Source organism: Callithrix jacchus, chromosome 3 (assembly GCF_049354715.1).
Source record: "Callithrix jacchus isolate 240 chromosome 3, calJac240_pri, whole genome shotgun sequence".
Taxonomy (NCBI): domain Eukaryota; kingdom Metazoa; phylum Chordata; class Mammalia; order Primates; family Cebidae; genus Callithrix; species Callithrix jacchus.
Genome location: NC_133504.1, coordinates 82080565 through 82098986, shown reverse-complemented (window position 1 = coordinate 82098986; position 18422 = coordinate 82080565). Strand labels below are relative to the sequence as shown.

Below are 18422 nucleotides of genomic sequence, written 5' to 3'. Positions count from 1 at the left end.
TTGGGACTTGTTATTGACTCCTCTCTTTCTTTCCAACCAGATATACCAGATAACCCATCCACTGGCTCTACCTATAAAATATATCTTAAGTCTAAACATATTTTAACAATTCCAATGCTATTACCTCTATACAAATTAGCACTATTTTTCCACTGGATTATTGAAATTTCTTTCTAATTGATATCTACCTCAGCCCTTGATCCATATCAGTTTTTTCCAATATATTGCCCAGGGTTCTCATTTTACAATGCAATGAAGGTTATGTCTTTCCTCTGATCAACTCCCCACTACCCAAAATCAGCCCTAATTTTACTCAGAGTAACAGCGAAATCCACAGAATGGTCCACACAGTTCTACCAAGTATACTACACATCTTCCTTACTGGACCTCTCTATATTCTCTGAACATGCTGTGTTCTTTACATATGTACTTTTAGGCTTCTGTACTTCCTGTTTCTTCTTGCCTTGAATATTTGCCCCAGATATAAACATCGTATGTGTCCTCATTTCTTTTAATCTTTTATTCAAATGTAATGGATATAGCTGCTTCCGGTTTCCTGGTCAAAATTGCAAGCTTCCTCTTTACACTTCCTAACCTCTGGGGCTGTGTGTGTAATATTAAAAATCTATTATGTCATATATGTAATATTTCATTTCTTCTTGTTTATCACTCCAATTAGAATGCAAACTCTTTAAAACTGGAATATTATTCTGTTTTGTAGCTTTTATTCCTAGTTCCTATATCTCTGTTTACAAAGGAGTAGTAAGAAATTGGATTGAAAATGTAGATAGGTACCAGAAAACAAAAAGGTCTTATTCAAATTCTAGAGAGTAAAAATTTTCTTAAAATTGAACAACTATTGAAATACTTCAATAAGAAGACTGACATGGTAAATGTTGCTATTTAGAAAGTTATCTTTTGAGGGACTAAGAGGATATATTAAAGCCAGGAGGTAGGAGACCAGTTAATAATTAGTTACAATAGTCTAGAGGAAGACCTAAAAATAAAAATATAGATTAAAAAGAGTACGCAAAGTATACTTGGAAACCAAAAGACTCACAGCCAGCAATGCAATATTAAAGGAGAATAACAAAGTTGGAGGTCTGACAGTAACAAACTTTTAAGATTCAAGATTTATTGTAAAGATATAAAAATCAAACAGTGTGATATTCATGAAAGAGTAGACCAGGATAATGAACCCAAAAATAAACTCATGAAAATATGGTCAACTAATTTTTTCTTTCTTTTTTTTTTAGGCAGGTTCCCCTCCTGTCACCCAGGCTGGATTGCAGCAAGATCACAGCATGGCTAATTGCAGCTTAGACTTCCTGGGATCAAGTAATCTTCTCATCACAGCCTTCTCTATAGCTGGGACCACAAGCATGTGCCATCACATCTGACTAATTTAAAAAAATATATTTTGTAGCAACAGTGGTCTCACTATGTTACCTAGGCTGGTCTTGAACTCCTGGGCTCAAGCAGTCCTTTCATATTTGCATATGAAAATGTTGAGATTGCAGGTATGAGCCGCTATGCCTAGGCATCAATTGATTTTTCGCAAAAGAACAAAGGCAATGCAAGGCAGAAAGAATAGTCTTCATTTTCCCTGCTTGTACAACCAAACATCTATATGCAAAAAAGTGATCTACACACAGACTTTATGACCTTTTAAATATTTAACTCAAATGAATTATAGACTATTTGTAGATGTAATGTACACTTATTTAAATGTAAATGTAAAATGCCTAACTATAAGACTATTAGAAGATCATATAGGAGAAACTCTAGATGACCTTGATTTTGGTGATGATTTTTATACTCAACATCGAGGAAACAATCCATAAAAGAAAGAATTGGTAAGTTGAACATGATTAAAGTAACAAACTTTTGTTCTGTGGCAGGCACTCTAAAGAGAAAGATGGCAAGGTACAAACTGGGAGAAAATATTTGCAATAGTCATATCTGATAAAAAACGGTTATCCAAAATATACAAAGAACTCTTAAAATTCAACAGTAGAAAAACAAATAACCAAATTCAAAAATAAGCAAAAGACCTAAAAGATACCTCCTTAATGCAAAAACACAAATGGCCAGTAAGCATATGAGAAGATCCTATACATCATATGACACTGAGGAGTTAAAACAATACCACCACCAAATGCTGGGGAGGACATAAGAACAACAGGAACTCTCATTAATTGCTGGTGGGAATGAAATGTGAAACAGCCACTTTGCAAGACAATTTGGCAGTTTCTTACAAAGCTAAACATAGTCATATTATTGAGCAATCATGATCCTTGGTATTTACCCAATGAGTTAAAAATTTACATTCACACAAAAACTTGCACACAGATGTTTTATTGCAGCTTTATTTATAGATGCCAAGGCTTGGGAGCTACAAAAATGTCCATCAGCAAGTGAATGAATTCACAAACTTTGGTACATCTGTACAATAAAATATCATTCAGCCCTAAAAATAAATGATCTATCGAGCTACAGAAATACATGGATGAACATAAAATGAATATTAGTAAGTAAAATACTCTAATCAGAAAAGGCTATATTCTATATGATTCCATTTATATGAAATTCTGAAAAGGGCAAAACTATGTAGAGAGTGAAAAAAATAGATGGTAGTAGCACAGGTTTGGGAGCAGAGAGAGAGGGATGAATAGATGGAGCACAGGAGATATTTAGGGTAGTGAAATTGTTCTATTTGATACTGTGAGAATTAATACATGATTAAAAAGTAATGACAATACAACGTTTGTCAAAATCCATCGGATATAAAACACCAAGTTTGTGCCCTGATGTAAACTATGGACTTGGGGTGATAATGACATGTCAATGCTGGTTTCTCGATTGTAGAAGATGGTGGTGGGGAAGGTTGTATATAGGGAAATAAGGAAAGTTTTTGTACTTTCTGCCCAATTTTTGTTTGAAACCTTAAACTACTCTGAAAGTTAAGTCTATTCAATAAAAGAGCAAGCCGTTTCACGACATTTATACACAACTTTCTAGCTTTTATAAATTTATATCCCTATGTGGGCTATTACACATGCACAGTAGGATACACTTAAGAAGCACAGTTTAAGAGCCACAGTAATGTATTTAAAAGGAATTCTGACCTTCACGTATATTTTCTTAATAACATTAAATAGTCTGATTCATAAGACAAAATTACAATGTCTGATTCTCTACTCTTTAATTTCCCTGCACCCTAAAGCAGGGAGGATTTCTGGAAACCCTCCCATCACAGTTCTTCCTTTCCGACAAATGCTTTACTCTTTTTTTTTCTTTTGAGACAGAGTCTGACTCCATCACCAGGCTGGAGTGCAGTGGCGCAACCTCGGCTCACTGAAACCTCCGCTACCCTGGTTCAAGCAATTCTCCTGCCTCAGCCACCCAAGTAGCTGGGACTGCAGGCACGCGCCACCATGCCCAACTAATTTTTTTTTTTTTTTGTATTTTTAGTAGAGACGGGGTTTCACCATGTTGGCCAGGATAGTCTCAATCTCTTGACCTCGTGATCGACCTGCCTCGGTCTCCCAAAGTGCTGAGATTACAGGAGTGAGATGCTTCACTCCTTTTTTGCCGTCCTGCTCCTCTCACCTCCTTTCTCTACGTTCCTATTCTAGTGAAAATTAACCTCACATTCAGAAAGCAAGATGCCCTTATCTTTAAGGGGAAGTCGAAAGGGTGGATGGTTATGCTGTTTGTTAAAGAGACAAAGTTATGAATAATATGTGAATTATTTTTGTCTTGTCGCATAAGAAATAGAATTGTTATGACTTGGTGATTGATTGAATGTAGAGAGGGAAAAAAATCACCCAAAGCTTTTAGGCTTTCACAGTCATTTGTTTAATATTGATTAAATGCTTTCTAATCACCGGATGCACTATCTATCCGACCAACACTGTCTCTACTCTTCAAAAGCAATGGAAGTTTATTCTTTGACATATTCTATGACATAAAAAGGTGATTGCAATAAGGCTTGATAAGTGTAATAGCAGGGAAGATGCAAAGTTATTTAGAAGTAGAGAAGTGTAAAGAGAAAATGAGTAAATTGTAATATATCATTTTTGAACAGTCTGTGAAAGATCTGAAGAAGAAATGTCCACTAGTTTGCTAAATAATAGAAATGGAATTTAAATTATTTGCAGGAAGCCTTAAGTTAAAGGACATAAAAAACTAATATTGAGTAAGAGCACTAAGGAAGAACAGTGTGCATGGTGAGATGAGAGATACTTGCCATGAAAATCTTAGGAAATAACACTAAATAAATTATGTTTGTTTTGGAAGAGGGTTGTAGAAGTTGTAGGCAAAGGATAAAGGTATCTGTGATCAAAACGGAATGATATTTATGAATCAAGAAATACAACACAAAATTCATCTTGAATTTGTCACTCAAGAAAATACTGGTGGTGATGTTAAAGCAATCCAGCGGTGCCGTGAAGTCAAGTAAAAGATTAAAGTGAGTTGAAAACAAAGTGGTTGTGAAGAAGCTGAGAATAGTTGCAAGAAAGAGAAGGAAAGTGAAAGAGTTAATAGGAATTAACTCTTGAAAAATATATACTTATTAGCAAGTGAGAACTCTTTAAGTGATTTGAGATTTCAGAGAGAGTGAAGATTCCCACGGACTGATGTCAGGAGATGGGTTAGAGAGGGGGATGTAAATTGTTTTAATCATTAAAAAATGATAGAATTTAGATTTTGAGGAGAAAAGAGAGATTTGAAAAAGAAAACACATTTTCCTAGTGAACACAGGGAAGGGAGCATCACACACTGGGGTCTGTTGGCAGGGGGGACCAGGGGAGGGACAGCAGGGGTTAGCGAGGTTGGGGAGGGATAATATGGGGAGAAATGCCAGATATAGATGACAGGGGGATGGACGCAGCAAACCACATTGCCATGTATGTACCTATGCAACAATCCTGCATGATCTGCACATGTACCCCGGATCCTAAAGTGCAATAAAATATATATTAAAAAAAAAAGAAAAAGAAAACACAAATCTAGGACAAGGAAGGGGAGTGACATGATCAATTTTGTCCTTAATATTACAGCAGCATATTCATTTTCTGTGCTTTTCTGTATACACTTAAGGTAAATCAACTTATAGCCAGCAGCAATAAAATAATTACCAACAACCGATAATTGCTTTGGTTTAGCTCAATAATCATTATTTAAAACAATTATTATATTTAGTATTGATTTGCACCCTTGCTAATTGTCTCAGTAGACAATCATGGGAGCAGTCATCCATGAAACATAAAACACTCATTTGACGCTTGTATTCTTACAGGCAAAAAACTATAAGACTTAGAGACAAGTGAATGAAACCAGAATGTAGAAATTTGCTACTTGACTTATGCATAAATAAAGAAGAAAGAGAAAAAAATTGCCTAATATCACAAAAGAAGTTATTAAAATATCAATGAAAGCAGTAATCAAATTTCCCATTGTTTTTAATGTAAATTTAGTGCTACTAATAGTATTGCAATTATATTCACAAGTTACATTACTATCCAGAGTCTCTTAGAAGCTATATTTGTAATATTTTAATTATTCTGCTTCTGAGTTTAGGTAAGCAGTCACTTCAGTCACTTCCATCACCATAAATGGAATCTGCCTGCATCAGATGTAACAAAAGATTACTCTCTCAAAATTCATGCCACTGACTTTCTTTCTTTTTTTTCTTTTTTTGAGATGGAGTTTTGCTCTTGTCACCCAAGTTGGAGTGCAATGGCATGGTTTCAGGTCACTGCAACCTCCACCTCCTGGGTTCAACTGATTATCTTGGAGTAGCTGAGATTACAGGTGACCACTGCTGTGCCTGAGTAACTTTTTTTAAAATTATACTTTAAGTTCTGGGGCACATGTGCCAAAAGTGCAGGTTTGTGACATATGTAGAGATGTGATATTTGCTGCACCCATCAACCCATCATCTACATTAGGTGTTTCTGCTAATGTTATCCCTCCCGTAATCCCCCACCCTCCCACAGGCCCCAGTGTGTGATGTTCTTCTCCCTGTGTCCACGTGTTCTAATTGTTCAACTCCCACTTATGAGTAAAAACATGTGGTGTTTCGTGTTCTGTTCCTGTGTTTGTTTGCTGAGAACAGTTTCCAGTTTCATCCATGTCCCTGCAAAGGACATGAACTAATCCTTTTTTTTATGGCTGTGTAGTATTCCATGGTGTATATGTGCCACATTTTCTTTATCCAGTCTATCATTGATGGCCATTTGGGTTGGTTCCATGTCTTAGCCATTGTAAATAGTGCTGTAATAAACTTACATGTGCATGTGTCTTTATACTAGAATGATTTATAATTTTTTGGATATATATACCCAGTAATGGGATTGCTGGGTCAAATGATACTTCTGGTTCTAGATCCTTGAGGAATCACCATACTGTTTTCCACAATAGTTGAACTAATTTACACGAATTTTTGTATTTTTAGTAGAGCCAGGGTTTCACCATGATGGCCAGGCTAGTCTTGAACTCCTGACTATGGGTCATCCACATGCTTCAGTTTTTCAAAGTGCTGCAATTACAGACATGAGGCACTGCACCCAGCCCCACCGACTTTCTTATCTAGAGACACTTATAGTGAAAATATTAATGCTGTCCAAAAATGTGAATCACTTTTGGGTGATATAATGAGACCCTATTATCTAGTTTATAGAGAGGTCTAGGAAGATGTTTTTCAGTATACTACCTTCCTATCAAGAAATTATCTGTGTGACAGTCTGTAATACTGACTTTGTTCTGCTGGTGATGCAAAATAAAATGTTTCTAAATTGTTACTTTGAATCTGGAATAGAAAAAGCTGTAAATTTTAATTATCAAATTTAGTATTCAAATAACTCAAGGGATGAATGAATGAAGAATTTAATGTCCGAAGAAGTAAAGTGACCAGTCCACTGTTACACAGCTAATATGAACACACATTTTTAAATTAATTCTAAATCTCCTCTTTCATTGCCACTGCTCTATATTGGTACCTTAAATATCATGAAGTAAAATGATCATCACTGTGCTCAAGACTTATAAAAGAATTTTATTGAAACAGGCAATGCTGATATTTTCTTTTGATTTTTTATTTTCTAACTATATAATTTATATACCTTATAGGTACAATTTTCACCTTTTGTTTACTACAGAGCATTCTTAATTTTACACAACACACAAAATAATGGGATTATCCTTTATCATAAGAGGCATATTCCACTCCATTTCACAGGTATATCTGCTATTTTAAATTCCCTTTTATTTTATGTTATTTTATCTTTTAGATACTAATAAATAAAACACCAGCTTGGATAACATGGATAGTAACATGTAACACGGATAGTAACGGGTAACTATATCCTGTATAGAATATTATTCTTCCACCAAAAACTAATTCAGGTTACACAATTCTCAGAAATTAGAAAAGCATAATAAAAACTCAAGAGAAGAGATTTGGAGTGATTTCACATATTCTGCTACTTGACAGAGACAACATTTCTTGAGATGTTCCTATTTTAATACTTGATGACTGACATCTAGAATTATCACAATAGTTACTTATGGATGCTTTAAAAGAATACTAGACACTGTACCAAAATAATTCACTTAGCAATGTTGTTCGGTAAAAAATACTGAGAAATTTAGAAATGTGAAATATTGTGTTGACATTCAAAATATATTTGGGAAAAAAAGAAAAAGTGGTCTTGTTTTACACGTGGAAACCATGAGATTAATTTAAAATTTATCAGCACATTTGTGGCAAAACTTAGAATATAGTTTATATCTTTTTGCTCTCAGCCTAGGTCAACATTAGTGATTAGTAATTTAAAGTAGTGTATTATGTTTTCCAAATTACTTTTGTGGAAGGAATTACTACTGCCTTGAGTACGAGATAGATGGTGGCCAGGAAGGTTTCTTGTGTTTTTATTGTGTCACTACAAGAGATGTGTATAAAGACTTCAGAATACTCTCTTCACCTACCTCCCTGCTCTGGCAGTTGAGTAGAAGACCAGCTAGGAAAGATTTGCAGCTGCTTTTATCCTATCCAGTTGTAGTTTCTGAATCTTTGTCTTTGTCCTCTTCGAATTCCGTGTTTCCACTTACTCCAACATGACAGAAAATCAAGGAAAACTATTTGGCCCTTTTTCTAACATTTTTTTTTCTTCTGGGATATAGTATGATTTCCTGAAAATTTTTGAATGTTAGTTAATTTTCAAGGTCATGATGAATCACATTAAAATATTGGTGAATGAAATTTGATCCTTGAAGTTAGATTCAGTTATTAATATTAAACTATATGATAAACAATACAGTAGAGACGGTAGAAAAAGGTGACTTAGATCATTATCTCCAAGTGAACAAAAGTGGAAACAGTCAATATTAATCACTCAGGGGTTACTTCAAATCAGTATAAAATGTCACATTGCAGGCTAAAGTCAGAGTACTGACACATGTAATTAAAACTTGATACTATTAATTTAAAATCTCTCATGTTTCCCACTTTGTACTAGGAATTTTGGGCTTATTGTCACATTTAGCTGTCTCAGCAAGTCTATGAATTACTATTACCCCATCCTAGATCATGACCTGAAGCAGGGAAGAGTTAGGTTTTTCAAGATTCTATCATGAGTCAGGGCAAAGCTAGGCTTGGAATCCTGATTTTGTGGAAACCAAGGTTAACACCCGCCTTCCAATATGTAACGATATAATCTCATCTTTAAACTAATTCACATTTGTTTACATGAAGGCTTCTACAAAACGTCATTATAATTAAGTCAATCTCTGCATTTCTTAAAATTTAGAAGTTTATGGAAAGCAAAAGTATTTTTCTTATTCATTCCTCTAATGTTGACATGTTTTCTCTCCTGGACTGGCTCAAAAGAATAGTACATTAAAAAATAAACTGTCACTTAATAAATGTATTATTTTATTTTTTTATAAAATTGTGCATCTTGTAAATAATTCTTTCATGAAGATTTGCTTTTTGACTCTAGGACATATCCTGAGTAATACATTTCCACTATGTAATTTTACCCAATTGTTATTTACTTGAATTACATTGACCAGTCTTCCAGCCAACTGCTAGAGCTGGGTGTTTGGTGGGCAAAGTGTTCACTCTAAAACCTTTGTCCATACTTCTCATAGTGACACAAGGTAAAACAACAGGAAACCTTGGCAGCCAGCCTTTATCTTATACTCAAGGCAAAAATTACTTCCACAAAAGTCTTCTGGACAAGGAGCGTAGCAGCCTGTGCTGGTAGTTTTGATTGAGTGGAATCTTAGTGATTTTTAGTATTGTTTTAACAGACACTGCATAGAAACGACTTCCATATCTTTAATAGCTTAGTCTGTTAGTGTCACATAATATAAAACAAATTCCTCTCTGATAAAAAAGTATTCAATATATAAAGGCAACTGTACTTTTCCCTTTTAGCCTTTTCACCTTTAAATATTACTGCTTTTTTCAGCTGTTACTCATATACCATAGTTGCCAGATGTCATCTCACATTTTACATTAATCAAACCCTTGATATATATTGATTATTGGTCAAGCACTCTCTAAGCATTCCTGCCATCAAAAAGCTTTTGGATAAATGGGAAGCCCTGATACACATACAGCAATTACATCATAAGGTAATAAGTGCCATGATGGACCTGTGCGGGCGTAGAGCAAAAATATCTGGTTCACCATGGGGGAAGAGGAGAGTCAAGGAAGGCTGCTATTAATATGAGGCATGGGGAAACAGAATGATGAACAGGCCAAATAATGTCAGACTTGTATTAAATAGGATTTCAGATAACTGTTTCCTTGATGTTGACACTATGGTTCTATTAATGTGTTGTAAGTTCGTATTAGAATTGTCTTAGTGTCATCAAACTTTTGTTTCTTGTTAAATTTGAGGTAATTTTATAATTGGAGAAATTAAAAATACAGAAAACAGTCATCTCTTGTTATAAGGATTGGTTCCTGGACCCCCAAACCTTCCAAGACCAAAATCCAGAGATACTGAAGCCTCTATATCAAATGGCATAGTATTTGCCTATAACCAACACAAATCCTCTGGTATAACTTTAGGTCATTTCTAGATTACTTATAATACCTAATACAATGTGAATAATATGTGCATAGTTGTTATACTGTATTATTAGAGAATAGTGTCAGGAAAAAATGCCTGCACATGTTTAGTACAGACACAATAATCTATTTTTTTAAAATAATTTTTCAATTGCACTTGAATTCACAGATGGACCCACAGATACTAAGACTTTCATTGATGTTCTGTATTTCATTATGTTAGGTCCATCATTACAACCAATTGAGAGATGTTGTAGAATATTGGTTCTTACCCCCACCAATTTGGGAGGATGAGATAGGGAGCCAGCTCCTCTGCCTCCTCAGTTTAATAATAGCATTGAGACCAGGCACAGTGGCTTTTGCCTATAATCCCAGTACTGTCTGAGGGTGAGATAGGAGGATCGCTGAGGCCAGGAATTTGAGGCCAGCCTGGGCAACATACGAATACCCCATCTTTACAAAAAAAAAATAATAATAAAATTAGCTCAGTGAAGTGATGTGCACCTATAGTCCCAGCTTCTTGAGAGCCTGATGCAGAAGGGCGCTAGAGCCAGGAGTTTGAGGTTGTAGTGGGCTACAATTGCTCCACTGCCTCCAGCCTGGGTGACAGACAGTGCAAAACTCTGTCTCTAAATAAAATTAATGAAGGAAATAAATAGCACTGAATTTCAGGCTATAAGAAAAAAATTTAAAAACCAATAATTTGAGATAATTTATGCACATAATACTTTTTAATACTTAGAACTATAAAGAATAGAAGCAAAGGTGAGAATTCTATTTTTAAAATGGATTAGTTTTTCTATTTTCCAGAGAAAGTAACACTAACAGTGTGGCCTGTCTTAAATTCTCCCAAACAACTTCACAGACCTGAGGAGGGTAATCAATAGAGAGTCAAAATTCAGTTTGTCACCTTGAGAATTACAAGAAATTGCTACTACTCATCATATTTTTCTGCAAGATAAAATAATAATAATGTTACTCAATTTGACATGTATGTTTCATATAGATTTTCTGAGTTTCTGCCTTATAAGAAAGGCATTTCCTGACCAGCCCTATCACTTTCACATACAGCTTTTAATGCACCACCTTGACTCATCCTTAGAGCACTCACAGCCCCTATGGTGGGGTGTTTATTCACTTACTGTCAGTTTTATACCATGATAATATAAACCTCCTGAGAGCTATTCTGTTCACTCTAGTAACTTGGATGGTGTCTGACACATATTAAAAATAATAGAAAATAATATTTATTATCATTATTGTTATGAACATTATTGAGCAAAAGTAAAAAATTTATTTTTCTGTCTAAGGTGAAAAATGTCTAGACAGAGTATTTTATGCGCTGAATTGAGTTCAACCTCAACTGATCAATTTTGGCATTATTTCTATGGTTATCTACAAAATGTCCTATTCCAAAGAAAATTTAAAAACTGAGATATCAGGAACCATAATACTTTAGATAAATTGGTAGTATATTTTATTGATTGTGTTTTATTTTACTTACAGTACACAAAATCTCAAATGAATTGACATAACTATTAGTGAAAGGTTGGTTGAGAAAGCAAATTTAAATTCTGATTCTAACTATTCACTTGCACTTTAATGAATAGAATTAGGACTGTTATATGCATTCACAGGAGCATATGTATCTCTGCATCTGTTACCTTTCCTTGTATTAATCTTTAGTGATGCTATATTTATTTCTGAGCTTTAAATGATTGTTATGTGGCATGAAAGACTATTCAGTATCTCAAGAAGAAGAGCTCTTTTGAGATGTCTGATGAAATATGACAAATTCTGTAGATCAGTAGTCTACAACTGAATTTCTGATCCAGGATGGAATCAAGTCAAAGCATCTGAATGTGCAAAATCACTTTCCCTTCTCTCTTTTTCTTCCACTAGCATGGCAGTTGGCCTTTGGGCTGCATATAAAAGTTAAAATATTTAAACTACTAGATATAAAAACAATCTAGGGGATTAAAATTTCTGTAGAATAATTATTTATATTTATTATTATTATTACTTTATTTTTTTTACCACTAAGGTGTATTTGCTATATGGAAAAGATGTGACTGATATTAAAAAGGGAGCATAGGAAAAGGGAGCAAGAATTCTACTTAAATAAACTTAGTAAATTAAATGGAAATTTATAGGTAAAAGAACAGTCCACATTTTAAGGTTGATATCACTATTTCTCTGAAATAAATGTCCCACCCTATTTTACTTGTCCTCTATTACTTACTGTGGTTTAACCTACTGTTTCTCTTCATTTTCCCCACTTTGTCTTCAAACCAGATCATTAGACTAATAATTGCTGCAATACTAAAAATGAGTGATTTGCTTTCCAATTATGCAAGGGAGCATGTAAGCTGAAGTGGCAAAATGAATAGAAAAAAAAAGGAAGGAAGGAAAAAGGGAGAAAGGAAGCAAATAGACAAGAGGAAGTTATGAAAGCAAGAAAGAAGGAAGGAAGAAAAGAGGGAGGGAGGGAGGGAAAGAGGAAGGAAGGAAGGAGGAAAAAATAAAATAAGAAGTGAAGAAGAGAGAAAATAATGAAGAAAAAGAATAGGAAAATATAGAGGAGGGAAGGGAAAAAAATAAGTAAAAGAAAGAGAAAACAAAAGTAGCAAGGGAAGAGTAATTAAGGAAGCATTTCTTCATTTACTTTGTACTTGAATATAACCACCCCGGCCAAGCTAACTTTCAGCTTCCACGTGGTTATAGTTTAAGATGCATGCCATCAAGAACTTTTAAAAAGGAGGCTAAATATTTGAAATAAATAACAACGTAAGTTCAATTGGTGGAATTTTCAAAATAGAGAAATTCCTCTAATTTGGGAACAAATGGAGCATGTGGGCCACGCATAAAATGCATGTGTTTATTAGCTTGCTAAAATTGCTTTCTTCATTGAACTCTTCAAATATTTAAAATGATAATTTCAAAACAAACTGGATTTAGTACAGAAGTCCCAATTGTATAATTCACTAGTCATCACTTTTGTTTCTCACCAGTCTTGCTTTTGTTTTCTGAATACAGTATCAATTTATATTCTCAAGCATTCAGACATAGTTTTATCCCTTTTTTTCTCATTTTTAAAAAAACTTTGAACTAATTAAACATACCTGTTCATTTAGTGTCAATGAAGCATATTATCTCTTTTAGAAGATACATCTAAAATAGCTTATGCATATAAATGACCTCAGAGGGTCATTTGAAAGCCATTATTTAGTCTGTCATATGTAGTTTCTTTTATTATAACCTATTTATGGCACAAATTTTCTGAATGCTGATGCATATAGACAGACTATAACAAGTCAAAGGAAGTAAATACATTAAGTTATGTCAGCAAATATGTTTACCTGTAGGAATGAAGAGCAATTTACTATTCACATTTCAAAACAAATATTTTTGCCTTGAAATGCCTGTAGTTATCAATGAGTTTGGAATTCATTTTCAGACTATTTTGGCTTTTGAGGAAATCTGTTTTCAATTCAATATTATTTCTAAAAGAAATTTTAGATTTGTCACCTCTAGAAAGTGATAGTTTTTCTTAGACAACTGAGATAAAGAAAGCTTGGAAACAGGACTGTGTCTATTAGAAATAACTGTATGTATGTGTACACATTCTGCATTGCAAATAACACCTCTAACTTCTTAAGCTTGCTGAAAATAACTTTTAAAAATAGTGCATTTAACACCCTGCATAACAGCATAGCTGAAAGTTTCCTGAAGTGTTAAAGCAAAGGCTGGCTGATGTTTTATCATGATGGTTGAAGGCAGTAACGTTGTGTCTGACACCTGACCCATTTCTCTCACTCCCTAAACTTCAAATAAATCAACAGAAAACATGATTTCTTTTTTTCCTAGTTATGTGGGGGTACATAATGAGAGTTTACCTTGTGTTTGTTGTCTATTTGTCTACCTTTAGAAGATATATGCTACAACATTATTTAGCACGCACACCTTTAATGTAAGTTTTACTAGGCCAGGTCCTTTAATAAAACCTTCACATTTCTTTGTTTTGGCATGTATCCATGTGTGGCATTTCTGATCTCGCTGCCTCTCGGTGATCATGGTTAGATGATGCATCTCATCTTTATTTCCTTTTCTGTCCTTGAATGTAAACTGTATTTTATAGACGTTTATGCTAGGCTTATTTGCATTTTTTTAATAGAGCAACTTTTAATAAAGAAGAAACCCTTGTTACTTTAACATTTAGCTCTATTTAGAAAATATATTTGTTTTTAGATATCCCACAGTTTGTACTGGAGAAAAAAGTAACACTTCAGGTTAGACTCTAAACATAATGCATTATCAATGAATTTTAGCCCAGAAAGAATTAGCCTTCTGGGTACACAGCTTCTCTGTCTTGGCTTCCAGCCAGAGCTGATATTCTAGCTTTATTTTGTGTTTCCCCAGCTGCTTTCTAAATCTGGGGAGGAAGCATCAGCCAGAATCTTCTAGTTTGAACACAGTATGCTAAATGCTGTCTCTTTTCCCTTAGTAGTTGCTTGTAAATGATGCACAGAAAGTTTGATCTTTGGATTTTATTTCCAAAGGCCCCTTTTCCACTCAAAAAGAAAGTACAAGGGGATCATACAAACATTTGACCTATTGGAGACAACTGTATTACTGCGTTAGAAACATTTATTTAATACCTTTAAGAACTAATGTTAGTATTGAGGTTGAATTAAATTTATTTTAAATCCAATGACAAAATGCTTTTTCTGGGAGAAGAAAGATAGTTATAAAAGTTTTAATCTCAAATAAAATATAAAAGATCATTATCTTCCTGAGGTAAACATAGTGACAGCATCTATTTCTATTTTGTTTATCAAATATAGAAATTCCAAATTGTGACAACATATTTATGTATAAAAATAGTTCCCAACTTCCCATATACTTCGGTTTGTTATTTAGAATAATATATTTAAAATAACACATTTCTTAGGGAATATGCCTATCTTGCAGAAAACAAAATACAATTTATGTATATTTGCATTTTTATTTATTATTTATATACATGTGCATTAATCAATGAAAAATAAATATTCAAATTTTCATGAGGTTTTACCTTCCTTTTATTTAAAAATAATGTCTAAGTTTTTAAATTGGAAGTATATATTTTATTTAAGGGTGATTTTTATGTTATAGTTAATAAGTCAAATGTATTACAATTTTTTAAAAGGATTTTTATGTATCAGTTTTAGTGCTGACCAGGTGCCATTTAGGTAGAGTTAAAAGGCCCATGCTACTTAGTATTCAATTTCTAAAAATCTTCCCGATTAGCTTATTATGAGCTGTCTATCAATGTAAACATTGTTTAATATTGATCATCATAATGTATCATCACAGGATTTCTTATTTTTAAAAATGTCAACAATAACAGTAGGCTTAACTTCCCATTTATATACTGAGACAAATGTAAATGGCAAGTATATTTTGCTTGTTAATCAGTTGCTTTTTTATGCACTCCAGTTGAAGACTTAGACTGTTCTAATCAGTGCTTTACACACACACACACACACACACACACACACACGACCAGCACAGAATCTATGTGACATTGAGATATAGCTAACTGGCATACTTTTAATAGAGTAGAGTAAATTGCTCTTTTGATATTAAAAAAAAAAACCTTTAAATCTTTGTAGAGAAAATTCATTGCCTTCTAGTTTTGGGGAAATTCAACCAACTACAATAACTTTTATCGTTATTAATTTTCCCTTCGGTCAGAAAACCCACAGGATTTTAACCATGAAGTAGGTGAGAAAGTGGATAACTAAAATCATTCTGAGAGTTAAAGAAACACATCAATATTCTGGTATGCAATTCATGTTAAAGTATTTAGGATATTGAGCCAATGAAAAATATTCTGATAGAAGGCACCATGAAAACAAGCAAAGGTGAGTTTGAAAGAGATATGATAAAGCATAAACTTAAAACTTTCTAAAGCTGTATGAGAACTCACAGTATAACATTATAATAAACAAAACATATCACTTAAAACACTAAGGAACTCTAAAGAACATAGGATTTTATTAATTGGGACAAACTGTAATAAAATAAGGTTTAAGTTTTCTTATTTAGCTTCCTCAAACAGAGATATTGAAAAGAATGAGTAAAACCATATTTAAATAACATTTCTTGTTTTCCAACTTATTCTGTGCTTGAGGAAATTGGAGGTATATCATAAGGCTTTCTTTCCTAGGAAACTATGCTTAGGGCATAAGACATACATTGTTCTAAGAATTTATTTTTCTTTTGTAATAGGATGTAGGATGAAAATATCTATATCTTTATAAGCAATTTATGACTGTATAATACAATTTCAAATGTCTGTGACAGCTGTTTCTCAAAAGCAGACCGTTAGAACAGAGCATGTCTATAAATCTGAGGTCCAAAGAAGAAGAGTTCCCATCATCGGTAATTTGAATGCCATGTTTTCAGTAACACTTCTTGGCGAAATATTTAGAACCCTACAGTTAACTTTGGATGTTAAGTTTGTGAAATTGGTGACTGTAATATGAAAAGGCTAAAATTGTTATCAAATACGATATTTTCTATGCAAATGTTCTGGCAACTGTTTAAATTTTATCAAGTTATATCTCTCTTTTTGGGCAGGACTGTATTTTCTGTTTACGTGCAAATATAACTTCTGTAAAGCAGGATGACAGGTAAGCACAGACATGCAAAAAAGGTAGATTGAATTTGGTTTTAAAAGATTATCTGCTTCTACATAAATCTTTCACAAATAAAACTTTATTGTGTTTGACTAGTTTACATAACTAAGCAACACATATTCATATACTGTACATGGCTCGGTTTCAGCAAATGAAGCAGTAACTTACCTAGAGAAGCATTTCAATATTTTGTCTTTTCCTAACTTGAATTTATCCCGAGTTAGAACATGAGATATCCAGTATTCAGGTTCACTTGGCTCCAGGTTAATTAGAAGGAGCTTTCAGTTCAGGCAATCTGCCTCAACAATATTCCAAGAGCACTCTCTAGCTCCAGTCTCAGTATCTGAACTCTTCCAGCAGAGTCCTTTTATTTATATACACATTGTCCTTTTCAAAACAAGCAGCCAGCTGGAATGATTCAAACCTCTGTTCAGCACACCGTTAAAATGCAGCTTCCTTCTTGGACACGAGAATTACACCAGGGAGCAGACCGAGTGTAGCAAAAAGGCTATGAGAACTATTTAATCACCGGAATACCAGCTGCTCCTGCTCTGCTGTTGCTAGTGCTGCTGTGCCTCTGTTTAGCTGTAGTCGGTCTTTCCCTCCCTCCCTCTCTCTCATATCTCCAGAACTATAAAGGCAGCTTTGCCGGATTATGATTGGCAGAAACAGCCAATTCCTTCAGCTAATCATTCTCAAGACTTTCAAGGACCTGGAGCTGTTGTGATGTCATCCAGTCAGTGGGATGTTACACATGAATACATTCCAACAGAAGCTAATTCAGCGATGGGCTGCATTCCTCTCACACCGCGGTGATTGATTAGATGCTCCTTGAAGATTTGCATAATCTTTCATTGTACAGTTGGACTATTTCCTATGAAATTTGAGGATAGAATTCCACTTTGCAGCTATGACACTGTGCCACGAGATTCTATTGGACAAAATGAGAAAAGTTCAAGACAGGATTTTCTGCTATAAATATGTGCCAGTTAAACACAAATTGCAAACTCAACAAAAGCCAGCAATGAGCAATAGGAAACTCAGACAAGTATTTGTAAGCTACAGACTCCTGAAGTTAGTAATAGCATTTTAGACCATAATAAATGTTAAAAGAAAAGAAAGAGTATGTGAGTGTGCATTGTTTTAGTAATTAAGGTAAATTACTGGATTATTATGGAAACGTTCTTTTCTATTCTCCACACTAACAAAAATTGTCTCCATGTCTCTTTTTTTTTTCCATTTTTCATTTGGCAATACAAGATGAAGATTACCTGTTATTTATTTTCTATTAACTCATGTAAACACATAAAGGTACTATCAAGTACTTTTGTATACTTTACATAAAGTTCTTTAAAATTCTTCATTAGAATATATGCAAGGTGAAAGTAAAGTGCTTTCAGGTATGTGTCTTCATTCCAGACGACATGATTCCTTGGGCTTTTCTTGCTTTGGTACATTCTTTAGCCTCTATCATTTAATTTAGTGGAATAAGATATGTTAATGACAATTTGGTCCAACACCCCTTATAGGTTACAGAAAAGAGCTCCAACTTTTTCTCAACTCCGAGTCTTCCTCAGGTATATTGGTGTCTTTGGTTGTAGGTAGTACTTCTACTTGAAATACTGGGGTGGTTTCAGTGATACCCTCTG

General features: G+C 33.9%; 1 protein-coding gene across 1 annotated transcript in view; it reads right to left on the bottom strand.

Moving 5' to 3' along the window:
• Positions 1–17383, bottom strand: part of LOC100395907 (N-deacetylase and N-sulfotransferase 4) — a 308362-nt gene extending 290979 nt beyond the window's left edge. The window contains exon 1 of the mRNA XM_002745451.7: positions 16942–17383. The gene's annotated coding sequence lies outside the window, so the exon portion shown is untranslated. The remainder of the gene's footprint in view (positions 1–16941) is intronic.
• Between the last annotated feature and the right edge of the window lie 1039 nt (positions 17384–18422).